An 8337-nucleotide genomic window follows, 5' to 3' on the forward strand; every position below is an offset into this window, starting at 1 on the left:
CTAATAATAATGACAATAAATAATAATGTTCATTTTAAATGCACAGCGAAGCGGGCGAGTGCGGCTAGTAAATTTATAAATTTAATCTGATACCAGTATCTCGCCGGATCTTCTCCTCCGGTGACCTACACAGCAATTAACGTGTTCTTCTCACTTGTGCAGTTTCGCAGGCCGTTATTAAAAGTCGAAACCAGAAGACTACCTTCGCTAAGCACTGTAATCTATGCTAATATTATGAAGCTGAAGAGTTTGTTAGTTAGAACGCGCTAATCTCGAGAAGTACTGGTCCGATTTGAAAAATTCTTTCAGTGTTAGATAGCCAATTTATTGAGGAAGGCTATAGGTTATATAACATCACGCTAAGACCAATACAAGCGGAACACCAATAAAGAATGTTTCTAAATCGGGTTTTTTTCCCTTTCGAGAGCTTCCGCTGCGTGCGCTGCAGAAACGATTAAAGTTTCGCTAAAATAATGTATGACAGAATTGTTCCCCTTTAAAAGATCTAAAAAAAAGTCCAGGACAGCATATGTCTGTATGTTAAGGTTGGCTCCCTATAACGTTTTTTATGCTAACCAAATTTGTTCTAAAATAAAGCATGATTTGTGAACTATTCCACGCGGACCAAGTCGCGGGCAAAAGCTAGTGACTAAATAAAGCAATCCACACAACCTGTACCTTTGAGTTTCCGTCATCTATCGAAAGTTTTGGTACCAGACCCGCATACTACAAGCTTACCGCGCGCGGTGTCACCTACTCCTATGAATGACCCAATTATTATCAGTAGCATTGTAGGACTAAAAAATTTGGAAAAAAATCTAATTTATTGTATTATTCAATTCACTCAACGTGACACCTAAGAAAGAAACAGAAAAAGTTCCTCCCTGTGGCACGTGATAATGGATATACTGCTGGAGATATGACCCGATGAAGGTGACGGATCACAAAACTCATGCTTAACCCTACAGCATGATAAGAGGTTTTTTATTTTTTATTGCCTCGATAGGTGGACGAGCTCACAGCCCAACTAGTGTTAAATGGTTACTGAAGCCCATAGACATCCACAACGTGAATGCGCCACCCACCTTGAGATATAAGTTCTAAGGTCTCAAGTATAGTTACAACGGCTGCCCCGCCCTTCAAACCAAAATGCATCACTGCTTCACGGCAGAAATAGGCGGGGTACCCACCCGCGAGGATTTGCAGGTCCATATCCTCTTCATCCCTATCCCACATAATGTGGAACAAGGGCGGAAAAAAAAGAAGGTTGGGTTCTTGAAAAAACAGGATTGGGTTATTGAAAAAGTAAGTTTTCTATTTGAACAAAAATACAACATCGTCCTTCGAATTTTTATCAAGTAGAAAGTCGGAATATAGTCAAGTTTTTTTATCTTATTAATTACCCCTAATGTAGTTTGCTACAACAAAATTTAATTCAGTTTAAAAAACTATCGTATTATACAGGGTGGCCCATAAGTCCTTTGAAAAGTAAAATTTGAATAAAACGAACAGGGCGCGCGTGAGCGGTGCAGGGGAAGCGGGGGGAGTAACTTCGGTTTCTGGGAATTTAGTCGCGATGGAGCGTTTTACCGGAGCGGACCGTGCGTTTTGTGTGCGCGAGTTTTATAAAAACGACAATTCGGCAACCGTTGCGCGGCGTAAATTTCGAGAACACAAAGGTTTACACAACTTTGACGACACTCCAACTCTTCAAACGATTAAGAACTGGGTTGCTAAGTTCGAGGAGACCTGTTCGACGTTAGATAAACCGCGGTTGGGTCGCCCAAGGACGTCACGTACGGAACAAAACATAGACACAGTGACACAGTCTATTCGCGAAAATCCGACACAGTCAACTCGTAAGCGCGCCAGAGCATTAAACGTATCCAGGACATCGTTACAACGGATTTTGAAGAAAGATTTACATATGCACCCTTACAAAATTCAGTTGGTTCAAGAATTAAAGGAAACTGACGGTATTCAAAGACAAAATTATGCGAATGAAATGTTGAATCGGTTTACTTCCTTCAATAACATAATGTTCTCTGACGAGGCTCATTTCCATCTTAACGGGCATGTTAGTAAACAAAATTGCCGCTATTGGAGCCCCATCAATCAAAAACTTAAGCATCAGAAGCCCTTACATAGTCCGAAAGTGACTGTTTGGGCCGCTATGTCAGCCCATGGTATCCTAGGGCCTTACTTCTTTGAGGATGGCAGAGGGCGCGCAGTTACTGTTACGTCGGAGCGATATGTGGCTATGATCGAAGAGTTTTTCATACCAGAATTGCAAAACTTTTCAGGCTTTAATGCCAGGACGTGGTTTCAACAGGATGGGGCCACTTCTCACACCTCTAACACTGCTATGCCCGTTATCCGTCAACTTTTTCCTGGCAAAGTTATCTCTAAGAGAGGAGACATTTCCTGGCCTCCACGTAGTCCAGATCTGACCCCGATGGATTTTTTTTTTTGGGGCTACCTTAAGGCTAAAGTATACGACACAAACCCGCGGTCAATTGAGGCCCTAAAAGAAAACATCCGCAGAGAAATGACAAGCATTTCAGCAGTGACGTGCCGCGCAGTCATCGACAATTTTAGACGTCGTTTGCAAGAGTGCCGTGATCGCAACGGATTACATTTAGGAGATGTTATTTTCAAAAAATAGTTCCCGTTTTTTAAGCTTTTTATGTAAATAAAAATTTAATTCATAATGTAATTAGTTTTATTTTAATAAAAAATTTTTCATATCAAAGGACTTATGGGCCACCCTGTACTTGGCTCAGTCTAGACTAGTCTAGTCTAGAGAATCAACTTGTCTTGGTCTTTTCACATAAACAATTTATGTTCCTTTCATTTTTATTGCCTTCGTAGTACAGAGATGAGCAAACGGTATAGTGATTAGCTTTTGCCCGCGACTTCGTCCGCATGGAATAGTTACTTTGGCATAACGCTAAATTTTACCCCCCACTTCATTTACGTAGAAATATTTTGAAACATTATTTATTGGTGTTCCACTGTTGTTGGTCTTACCGTGATGTTATAATATATAGCCTATAGCCTTCCTCAATAAATGAGCTATCTAACACTGAAAGAATTTTTCAAATCGAACCAGTAGTTCCTGAGATTAGCGCGTTCAAACAAACAAACTCTTCAGCTTTATAATATTAGCATAGATGAGTGGTCAGGCCCAAGACACAGACGATTGTATAAAAAGTACAATAAATTGTAATAATTCCTTACCCGTGGACCATCACAAACGTATGCAGCATTATTGTCTATTTCTGCCGTGAAGCAGTAATGCGTTTCGGTTTGAAGACTGGGGCAGCCGTTGTACTGTAAAAACCCAGACCGTAGAACTCATATCTCAAAGCCGATGGCGCATTTACGTTGTAGAAGTCTGTGGGCTCCGGTAACCACTTAATATCAGGTGGGCCATGGATTCGTCCACTCAACTCATCATCATTCTCCTGCCCTTCTCCCAGTCACCAGGGGTCGGCGCCAAACTTCCATACTCCTTTTCTGAGCTCACTCCCTTCTTACACATATCATCTGTCACGCAATCTATCAATTTCTTCTTAGGTCTACCTCTTCCTCTAAAGCCTTCCACATTCATAGTTAAAACTCTCTTACCAACCTCATTGTCATTTCGTCGCGTTAAACCAACTAAGCAATAAAAAAAAATCGAATAGGTAAGCCTTCTTTTTTGGTATTAGGTATATAATAGTTTTATTGAATTACTAGCCGTACTCGCCTGCTTCGCTGGGCGTTTAAAATTAACATTATTTTATATTGTCATTATTATTAGGGAGTCCAACACTCATATAAATATTAGCCTATCCACTTAGTACATATATTTTCTACATGGATACCAAGTTTCAAGTCACTCGGATGCATGGTTCAGTAGTTATAACGGAATATCCGTAAAAACCATTGCAGATATCTGTATATTAATACGTGAAGCAAAAACTTTGTATCCCTTTTTACGAAAATTGCGCGGACGGAGGAGGAGAGAATATAGAGAAGAAGTGCGCAATGCTAATATTTTTTTTTAAATAATGCATAAAAGATACATTAAATCAATAAAGAAAACATTACACACACTACATACCATGTATTTGACGCACACACGCATGCATACTATTTATTGTCAAACTTTTGTTCTTGACGTATGTTGTCAAATTGAGAATAGATTAAATATTGTTTGTCTTTATTAATATTTTTTATAGTGTAGCCTTGGCGAAATTTGTCATTATAGAAGTATAAAATACTATCATAATAGTGTACAAACTTACAGTTCCAATTAATTATAGTCGAATTTAGACTACTGCGGGACCACTAGTATATATTAGTATATATTGTACTGGCGTTTTCTATGCGATAAAAAAAAAACATTTAATGTATTTCTTTTAATTCACTGACTATTCAAATACAACAACGTGTTTTATTGTATATATAAGCAAGAAATAAAGATAAGGCATAATTAGCGTAATACTAGCTCTAATGCTTATTTTGATTAATCTGCATTAATTTCTAACGTGTAAGCATTAATTGACGGCATCGACATTTTTAACGACTCGTGTCTTGGTCTCAAGAACAAACTAATATCCAAGTTCCTATGTTTATAATTGATAGCTACCCGCCCCGGCTTCGCTCGGGTGGCAGCGCACGCGATATTTTAGGTAATTTTTTACACCTTGGGTTACATTATTGGAAATTAGTAGGGATCCCTAATTTTTCGAAAATATAATTCGAGTATAGCTTAGGTCATCCGGGGATAGTGTAGATTACCAAAAGTGAAAGAAATTTTCAAATCGGTTCAGTAGTTTCGGAACCTATTCAATACAAACAAACAATCAAATCTTTCCTCTTTATAATATTAGTATAGATGTGAGAATGTTATGTTTTCATGTTCTTTTCAAATTTTTTTTTATGTCGTACTGTTAACTTTTAAATTTTACCTATTTATCCGCTGATTGTAAAATTGCTGTAACATGTCATAGTGAGTGTTATAAGAGATTGCTGTACATGCCTGTAACTGGCTTACATACCAGTACTTAATTTTATACATGTTAATTTTAAGCTTGAATGTTTTGTGTGTATTGCTGTTGGTGTGTCTAAATAAATAAATAATGAAATCAAAGGCATAACGTGCACTGGTGATGCTGAAGTTTGAATAATATGTTGAGACGCTGACAGAAGCGCTGAATAGTTTTTGTTTTATGGCACAGTTTGAACCGATGTCGCCTCCGCATTGAGATAGTAATATGTGTTCGAAGTCTAATTGGTTTAACGACTGACCCTACGTAGAGAAGCGCATAACTGATTCGTGGCGTGAAGCCATAAGAAATGCGGTACCTATCCGTGCATGTGGATCCCATGGACGTCAACAATGCCAGCGGCAGAGCCAAGCCGCTGTCTACCGTTAAGTACTCTCCACAAGTCTCGTTGGAAAAAGGACATGTCATAGTCTACTGGTGGTAGGACCTCTTGTGAGTCCGCACGGTTAGGTACCACCACCCTGCCGTGAAGCGGTAATGCGTTTCGGTTTGAAGGGTGGGGCAGCCGTTGTAACTATACTGATATCTTAGAACGTATATCTCAAGGTGGGTGGCACATTTAGGTACGTTGTGGATGTCTATGGGCTCCAGTAACCACTTAACACCAGGTGGTCTGTGAGCTCGTCCACCCATCTAAGCAATAAAAAAAAAAAAAAAAATTCTTCCGTTGTATGATGGCTACCGCCACAGTCTTCTATCAGCCGTTATCTCAACACTCACTCCTCTTTCTCACATATCGTCATTCACACACTCCATCCATGTTTTTTTCGGTTGACCTCTTCCCCTCTACCTTGCACTACGATTTCCATTCATCTCCTAGTCGCATGCATCCATATGTATAGGTGTCCTACCGAAAATCCTTTGTAAACGCGTCGCGCAGTGGACTAATAAATAGGTGAAATAGACCTTTTTACAAAAACTATATGTTGTTAAATGATAAATGATGCCTAGGTAGGCATCCTCATAATCCCATATATGAAAATTACTATTACATATTCACGGTTTATACATATATTTGTGGCAAAGGACATTGGGCAAAATCTGACCCAATTAACAAAAGTTTTCCTACAAAAATCAAATTAAGTTAAATTGTATTAACCAACTATTATTTGTATGTAGTTTTTTTTTTTTGATCTTGCGAATTAAAATTTAACGGTGAATAATAAACCGGTATTCAGTGAGGATTGTTATATGTTAAATGTTTAGATAAAACAAATTCAATGAAACATTCTGTTAAGTAAACAAAACAAGGGTAAGAATGATTCGAAGTTGCGCGCATATAGCCATCATAGTATATTTTTTGTACATCAAAAACCTGCGGGGTATTTAGACGATACTATTATTCCTGTAGACATTGATCATATTGAATAAAACATAAACCTTTAAATAAACCTTTTTGTTGTTATTTTATTTTTAAATCCTTGGTACTAACAAGAAACCAAAAAAAATGTCCGAAACCTTATTATAATGAATCTTAATTTATTTTTCTTATTGGGTCTGAATCCCATTATCTATATATTAATACGTGAAGCAAAAACTTTGTATCCATTTTTACGAAAATTGCGTGGACGGAGGAGTATGAAATTTTCCACACTTGTAGAGAATAAAGAGAAGATTTTTTTTTTATTGCCTTTGTAGGCAGACAAGCATACGGCCCACCTGATGGTAAGTGGTCACCGTCGCTCATGGACGTCAGCAATGCCAGGGGCAGAACCAAGCCACTGCCTACCATAAAGCACTCTCCGCAAGCCTCGTTTGAAGAAGGACATGTCATAGCACTCGGAAAACACCGTGGAGGGGAGTTCATTCCAAATCCGGATGGTACGTGGCAAAAAAGATCTTTGCAAACGCACTGTCGATGAACGCAGCGGTTCCAGATAATATGGATGAACTCTACTCCGATGGCGGGAGGTGCGATGATAAAAAGGAGATGAGGGAATCATCTCGAATAATTCCTCAGAGCATTCCCCATGGACCATACGGTATAAACAGAGAGAAAACCGAAGTCCCTCCGTAGACCCAGAGGTTCCAAGCGATCCGCGAGAGCAGGATTATCGACCATCCGAACAGCCCGTTTCTGTATGGAGTCGAATGGAAGTAGCTGGTATTTGGGAGCCCCGGCCCAGAGGTGAGAGCAGTACTCCACACGAGGTCGGACCTGCGCTTTATAAAGCGCAAGTCTCTGTCCAGGCGTGAAATACCGCTTCGCTCTGTTGAGAACTCCCAACATTTTAGAGGCCAATTTGGCTTTACCTTCCAAATGACTCCGAAACTGGACATCGCTCGAAATATCGACCCCCAGAATCCCGATACTCGCGGAAAGCTGCAGGGATACTCCTTGAAATTCCGGCGCCATGACAAAAGGGTCCTTCTTCGCAGTGAACGCACAAACCTGTGTCTTCAATGGGTTGAACTGAACTGAATTCAGTTCACCCCACTTGGAGACCCGCCCCAGAGAGTTCTTCACTTCAGACACAAGTTTTAATCGCCTCTCGTGTACAACACTTCGAGAGAGACTCTGATGGCCGATATATCGCGCATCCCCCGTGCTGTCATCCACATAGCAATGCATACCATCAATAGATAGCATGTTATTGATATGCAGTATGAAAAGCGTGGGGGAGAGCACCGAACCTTGTGGAACACCAGCGTTGATGGTCATGGTATCGGAGCAGCAGCCGTCGATGACAACTGTGATGCTCCGTCCATCCAAAAAGCTAGCGATCCACTTGCAGAGTCCCTCAGGGATCCCGTATACTGGAAGCTCCGATAGAAGCGCCCTATGCCAGACCCTGTCGAAGGCCTTCGCGATGTCAAGGCTCACAGCGAGAGCCTCGCCCTTGCTTTCCAAGGCTTCAGCCCATTTATGTGTGAGGTATACAAGAAGATCGCCAGCTGAGCGACCTGACGGAAACTGTACTGCCGGTAACTGATCAGCTGGCGATCCTCAAGATACTTAAGAAGTTGGATGTTTATGATTCGCTCCATCACCTTGGAAAGCAAGGAAGTTATCGCGATAGGTCTGTAATTCGAGGGGTCCGACCGGTCACCCTTTTTGGGGACAGGGTGGACATGAGCAGTCTTCCATGAAGACGGAACCCTGTTGGTATTGTACAAGAGGCGATATAGACGCGTTAGCGCGGGTGTCAATTCAGGGGCGCATGTTTTTAGAGCCACTGCGGGGATGCAATCTGGCCCACTCGACTTATGGACATCAAGAAGCCGAAGCTCCTGTCTGACCGCACGCTGTGTGATGCGAATCTCAGGCATTGAGCTGTCA

This window comes from Bombyx mandarina, chromosome 20, assembly GCF_030267445.1.
Source record: "Bombyx mandarina strain Sakado chromosome 20, ASM3026744v2".
NCBI lineage: Eukaryota > Metazoa > Arthropoda > Insecta > Lepidoptera > Bombycidae > Bombyx > Bombyx mandarina.